Source organism: Halyomorpha halys, unplaced genomic scaffold, assembly GCF_000696795.3.
Source record: "Halyomorpha halys isolate HHAL.00 unplaced genomic scaffold, Hhal_1.1 Scaffold1215.1, whole genome shotgun sequence".
Lineage (NCBI taxonomy): Eukaryota > Metazoa > Arthropoda > Insecta > Hemiptera > Pentatomidae > Halyomorpha > Halyomorpha halys.
Window position 1 is genome coordinate 96,628 of NW_027114038.1, and position 5,862 is coordinate 102,489.

At 32.7% G+C, this 5,862-nt stretch overlaps 1 long non-coding RNA gene across 1 annotated transcript in view; it reads left to right on the forward strand.

The window, feature by feature from the left end:
• The window catches only part of LOC136796745 (uncharacterized), an 85,134-nt gene extending 79,964 nt beyond the window's left edge, over positions 1-5,170 (forward strand). The window contains exon 3 of the long non-coding RNA XR_010844485.1: positions 4,832-5,170. This is a non-coding gene — a long non-coding RNA (uncharacterized lncRNA). The remainder of the gene's footprint in view (positions 1-4,831) is intronic.
• Positions 5,171-5,862: the final 692 nt, after the last annotated feature.

A 5,862-nucleotide genomic window follows, 5' to 3' on the forward strand; every position in this document is an offset into this window, starting at 1 on the left:
TTGGAGTTCTATCAGTGGGTAGATTCTCCACATGTTTTTATCATGTCACTATGTCGCCTATAGCAAATTTACTTGTTGTATATATGTGTATACAGTTGTAAATATCAATAAATAAATTATTAAAAAAAAAAAAAGTTTTGATTACAGTAATTTATTAGAACATGCCAAGATTTTAATAACTGAACCCTCTACTTCTAAAACTAAGTGGCTGCTAGGCCTTAACAGAAACGAACTCCGATTATTAATAGGAGTCCTGACAGGTCACTGCAGACATCTTAAGATATGTGGAGCTGTCCATGATGAAACCTGCTGCTTATGTGGACAGGCCCCAGAGACAGCCTTACATTACATAGCAGACTGTGGTAGCTATGCGTCACTAAGACACAGGCTATTTGGCTCTGATAGAATTAAAGTAAATGAGGCTTCCCCTATAGATTGGGAGTCCCTTTTGAATTTCATTAGAAAGACGAAAAGGTTCGATATAGAGGAATAAGATATATTAAAGAGCCATATATATAAGATATATTAAAGAGCCATTCCATGCGTTGTCTTGTCTTAGATGACAAAGAGGACCAAAAGGCCCACTTCCCAGACTTGTTTCCCCCACCATTACCTGTACCTGTACAACATGCCTAAATCGAGTGAAAAGTGGAAGTTGTGTGAATGTTTGGCCACTGAGTGTATTTGTTCTAGTGGTAGTGATCTTCCAACTTGTGAGGAAGAGAACCAAGCTGAGCTAATTGACAACTGCATTATTATTATTGTCATCCATTGCTTTATTAATTATAAAAACATCCAAAACAATACTAATACAAACTGCGAGCAAGTAACCTAACAAATAAAATGTTGACGAGCTCAGCTGGTCTGTTGCGTGACGTCATTCTGCATTTAACAGAGCTAGTAACAGACTCTCAACCATGTTATGTCGTTTTAACATGGTAACTGAAGGAAATATTTCTCCATTTAACATGAGTTTTTAATCGAAGCCATATGTTACGTAATTAATTATTAAAACATATTTTTGACGCAACAGAAGTGACAAATAACAAAAAATCTTGCACTGAGGTAACCATAGCAATGGGAATTAAATTGATCATCAATAGAAAAATTGCAATGTAATCGATTCATCGCGTCCATCGGAAAGAAATGATCCCGAGGCCTCGTTATAACCAAAAGGAATATTAAGCGATCCTCGGAATCCATTTTATTCGAGTAGGACATGAAAATTGTCCTTTATTTCATAATCGTCCTAATACCTACAAAGTATAACTAATTCATCAATCCTGAACTAGAATCCGCACAATGTTTATTTCGATTACATAGACTGACTTATCAAGTCGGTGCTGTGAGTTTTCTTGGATATTTTATTTATTTATTGAAATTTGCATAACAAAGAAAATGCAATAAGTAAATGTGATAAATGTTTCAGAGAACATAATAATCTTGGGAAGGAACCACGAAATGGTGTTACTTCAATCATTGCGATAGAAGGTCCCGTGGCCATCTTCTTTTCAGACGTCTGGAAGGATTATGAAGTATTGTTTAGGATGAGAGATTAAGAACTAATGGGTTTTGGTAGGTAAGGATTTTATAATGAAAGGAGGTATATCTATTTCGGGCCAGATCTGCAACGAGTGGGATGTTGAGGTCTTTATGGATGAGTTTATTTGTGGCGAAATTAGGAACATCAAGGATTTTGGAATGTAAGGATTGTATATTCAAGGAATTCGATGGATTGGTGGCGCCCCAAAGCTCAATTCCGTATGTCCGAATTGATTTTATTATTATAGTGTATAACAATTTTTTGTAGTAAATGGAAATTTTGTCAAGTAGGAGTAATGGAATCCACGAGCAGTTTCTTGTTTCAATCTAGTATGGGGATTCCAAGTAAGTCTCTTGTCAAGGTAGAGTCCTAAGTAACGAATCTGTTCAACAGGCTTTAGTGGGATATTAAAGAAAGATATAGTAGGGCAAAGAGTAGAGGTTTACGACGGCGAGTAAAGGTGATCTGGTGGGATTTATTTTGATCCTTTTGGATGCTACTTAAAGTTTGTGATGCAGTAGTTGGATCATTGTTTGCAAAATGTGTCAACAGCGTGTCGTTAGGACGGTTTGAGATATTAGCTGCATAAAGCGTTTAGAGAATCTTAACAATAGAATCGAACCTGCACCTCAGTAAATGACTATATCAGAGAGATCCTAGCAAAATTACTTAAAAATATGATTGCCTGAAGCTTTTTTGTTCCTACGCTAAACGGCCACACAATGAAAAACGGATTTCTTCTAGTTTGCAGTGTTTAAAAGATATTTACACGTTGCGACGAAGAAATAGATATTTTGTACAGTTTATTTCTGAGGTGAGATGCAGTGTGAATACAAATAGCGTGCTAAGTCAACAATTCTTGTAAACAGGTAGCGAATGAGACGCATATCAAACAGTTCAATCTATATCATCCTATTTATCATATACATCTACTTTTTGGGATCAGGATAAAGTACTCAGTGGTAAGGCACTGGGCTACTAACTCGAAAGACCGGGGTTCGAATCCGGTTTTGACAGATAATTATTTATTATTTTACTGAAGCTTCAGTAACTTCAGTTATGTGGGTACACTAAGTTGGGGAAAATCTGGTAGTCGAGCGTGATTATGACCAAATCACCTCTTTGCGCAACCGTTAATCTAGTAACAGTACTTCCTTACAAAGTACTGCATTCTCCATAAGATGTAGAGGCACAGATTTAATATGAATTAATTAATAATACTCCACTTATACCTGTCCTACAGATCTCCTATCTATAGTCTAAGAGCCAAGGAGGAGGAAAAAAAATAGTTATTTAGAAATTTACCCCACTTTAAATGATGTTTTTTTAATTTATTTTTTTAGGTTGTCTGTAGTTTCAAAGATATGGAGCTCTTATTGAAATTAATTTTTTTAACGTAATAAACCAGTCACCATTTTTTACGTACCCTCTATGGTCGGCTGGTTCATCAATTTTAACTACTACAATATATATATAAATTCTACTGTGATTTGATGAGTTTAATCAGAAGGTGTTTTTGATGTGAAAACATATATATAAATCGATTCTATTAAGTGACAGTTCCATTTAGTCGATTTTATCATAAAAGTTTCTGCCATCTCGCAGGTATATTCCCGCCTTAAATATTTTATTTCAATTATGTTGTTCACAATTACACAAAAAATTTTATTTCCGTCGAAAACTCGAATTCGAAATTTTGTAGATCGGTGTAAGTTGCCTCCGGTTTTCCGTTATGAGTGATTCTATTATTCCACTAACACTCCTGGCATACTTTTTTTTACTTATGGAAAAATTATTTCAAGAGAACATTGTCGTTCAAGTCCACCCCGAATGTTTCTTTAATGGATTTATATCTTTTATTGACTATTAAATATATAACTTAGTTTTAAAGTTTAATTTGTCTGTAACAATTTAAACTTTTCGGTTCTGTTAATTACAGCATTGTTAGTTGAGTTTGTCCTGTGTTCGCCTCCGAAGTTCCTAAGCGCTCCATCACTTATCTGCGGAATGCTGCCCAGTTGGGAATACTCCTTTGGCAGTTCTAGATAAGGGGCTTGATGCTTCAATAATTAGCCAGATAATGAATGCTTCTACTTGCTTAGTAACTTTGTCAATGCTCACTGGAATGCCTTGATAAGGAATGCCTTTTCAATTAAAACTTTAGGCCATTTTCTATATTTCAGATTATTAATTATTTTATGTATTTTACTGTAAAATTATTAATTAATAGTTCCAGGGGATTTTGAAGCAATATAATTAAATTCTATTCAAAAAAATCGATATATTAGAATCTTTTCTTCTCAAACGTTATATGCCAAAATAGACGAAATCATAAAATATTTAATTTTAATAAATAATTAAACAATAATTATACATTTTTTTTCTTTTGTAAGATAATCCTTTAAATTTGCAAAATAAAGAACCTGGATGTTTACCGCTGGAACTTCAAATAAACACTATATAAAGATATGCAAAGAATCCACAAGAAAACAGAAATGTTCATCCCTCCTGGCCCAAAGCTTACATTCCATTATGTCCCACCTCCTCAGCCAGCGCTAGTGGTACTAGTACAAGAGCTGGGAAGAAAAAAAGGCAGTTATCTCACCACAATTTTTGATTACTTTAATGAAAACTATGTATAATTACTAATCATAATTGATGAGTCTACCAAGTATAGGTAGGGGGAAATAAAAAATGGTGGCTGTTTCATATCACCATCCCTTAAAAAAAAACATTAATTTTTCCTTTGGAGCTCTATACCTAAAAACTACCATTACTAGAAAAGCTAAAAAAACATTATTTAAAGAAGAGTAAATTTGCTGAAATGTGAGCCATAATAGAGCTATTTACGTCCAATATTTATCGAGACATAGCTTTTTAAAAAGCAACATTTCATAAAAATATACTGAAAGATCAGTAGTTAATCTATTTTGAGAAATCAATATCTCAGGAACTATGTGACGAATAGATGTCTATTAGCACTCAAATTAAAACTAGTTTAATGTACTATAAAGTAGTTTATGACCTTTACCTTCCTAGGAATAGTAGTTTTCATGATATTTCCTAAAATAAATTGATTATAGTTGTTCTCCTCTCTAAGTTCTGAATAAGTTTAAATTTTAAAGCGAAGAGCATCTCGAATAACTTTACATTAAATAAAAATATAATTAAAATTTGTTTAACCAAGACTTAAAAATAATAAAATATAAGAGAATATTTAATTTGAAATGATTACTATTATTGATATCAATGGTTTATGTTGTTTAAAATTATCATTTTCTGTTTCAGGTATGTGAATTTGATGTAAAGGTGATTACTATAAGCTAAGGTAATGTGTTTTACTTTATGCATTTAAAACTATTAAGTGATAATTGTTTAATAAAGAAGATAGTTGACCGTATGAAGTACACTGTTAGAAGATAGTTTGAGAGGCGGTCAATAAAGATACAAAAGAGTAAAAAAAAAAATTATTTTAGGTTTATCAACGTTTCGCCTCACTTTGCAAGGCTTCGTCGGGGTTAAATGAAAACAGGATACAAGCAATGTAAGATATGACAAGAAAAAATAAAAATAAACCAAATGAGTAAAAAATTATACTAAAATATATAAATATTGTTTTCTTTGTTTTCAAGATATTTTTGTATATTTATTCTAATGAGGTGTAGATAGTTGACCCTTAAATTAATTTGTGGAGAAGATGGTGGAGGGGTGCGGTCAGCAAGAAGAAACACGAATAAACAAAATTATTTATTCGTGCCGACGTTTCGACCTGAGTTTCAGTTCTTTCTCTGGTTCTTGCAGCAGAGATCCTGGCTAAACTCAGTTTAAATAATTTTTATTTATTTGTGTTTTTTGCTGACCGCACCACCATCTTCTCCACTAAATATAATATAAATGTAAGAAATATAATTTTCTTGTCACATCTTACTTTGTTTTTATCTTGTTTTCATTAAGCCCTGGCGAAGCCCAGCAAAGTGGGTCAAAACAATAACTCTTTCATTGGACGAAGATGGATGGTCCGGTGGCGTCATTAAAGGTATCAAAATATTTTTCTTTTACTATTTTGATACCTTTATTGATCGCCACCCGAACTATTTTCCTACAATCTACTTCATCCAATATGGATAACTATTTAACATTTATTTTTGAACAATTTCTGTGTTTTATATATATTTTTTATAATTTTTTTCTTGTTGTCTTCTTTTGACTTCACCGTCCATACTACTTTCTTACTTATCAATAATTCTTCTTTGATATACTTCATCCTTTATCTCTCCTTTCCATATCTTTTATTAGGTTTTTACATTTTCTTTGATTGG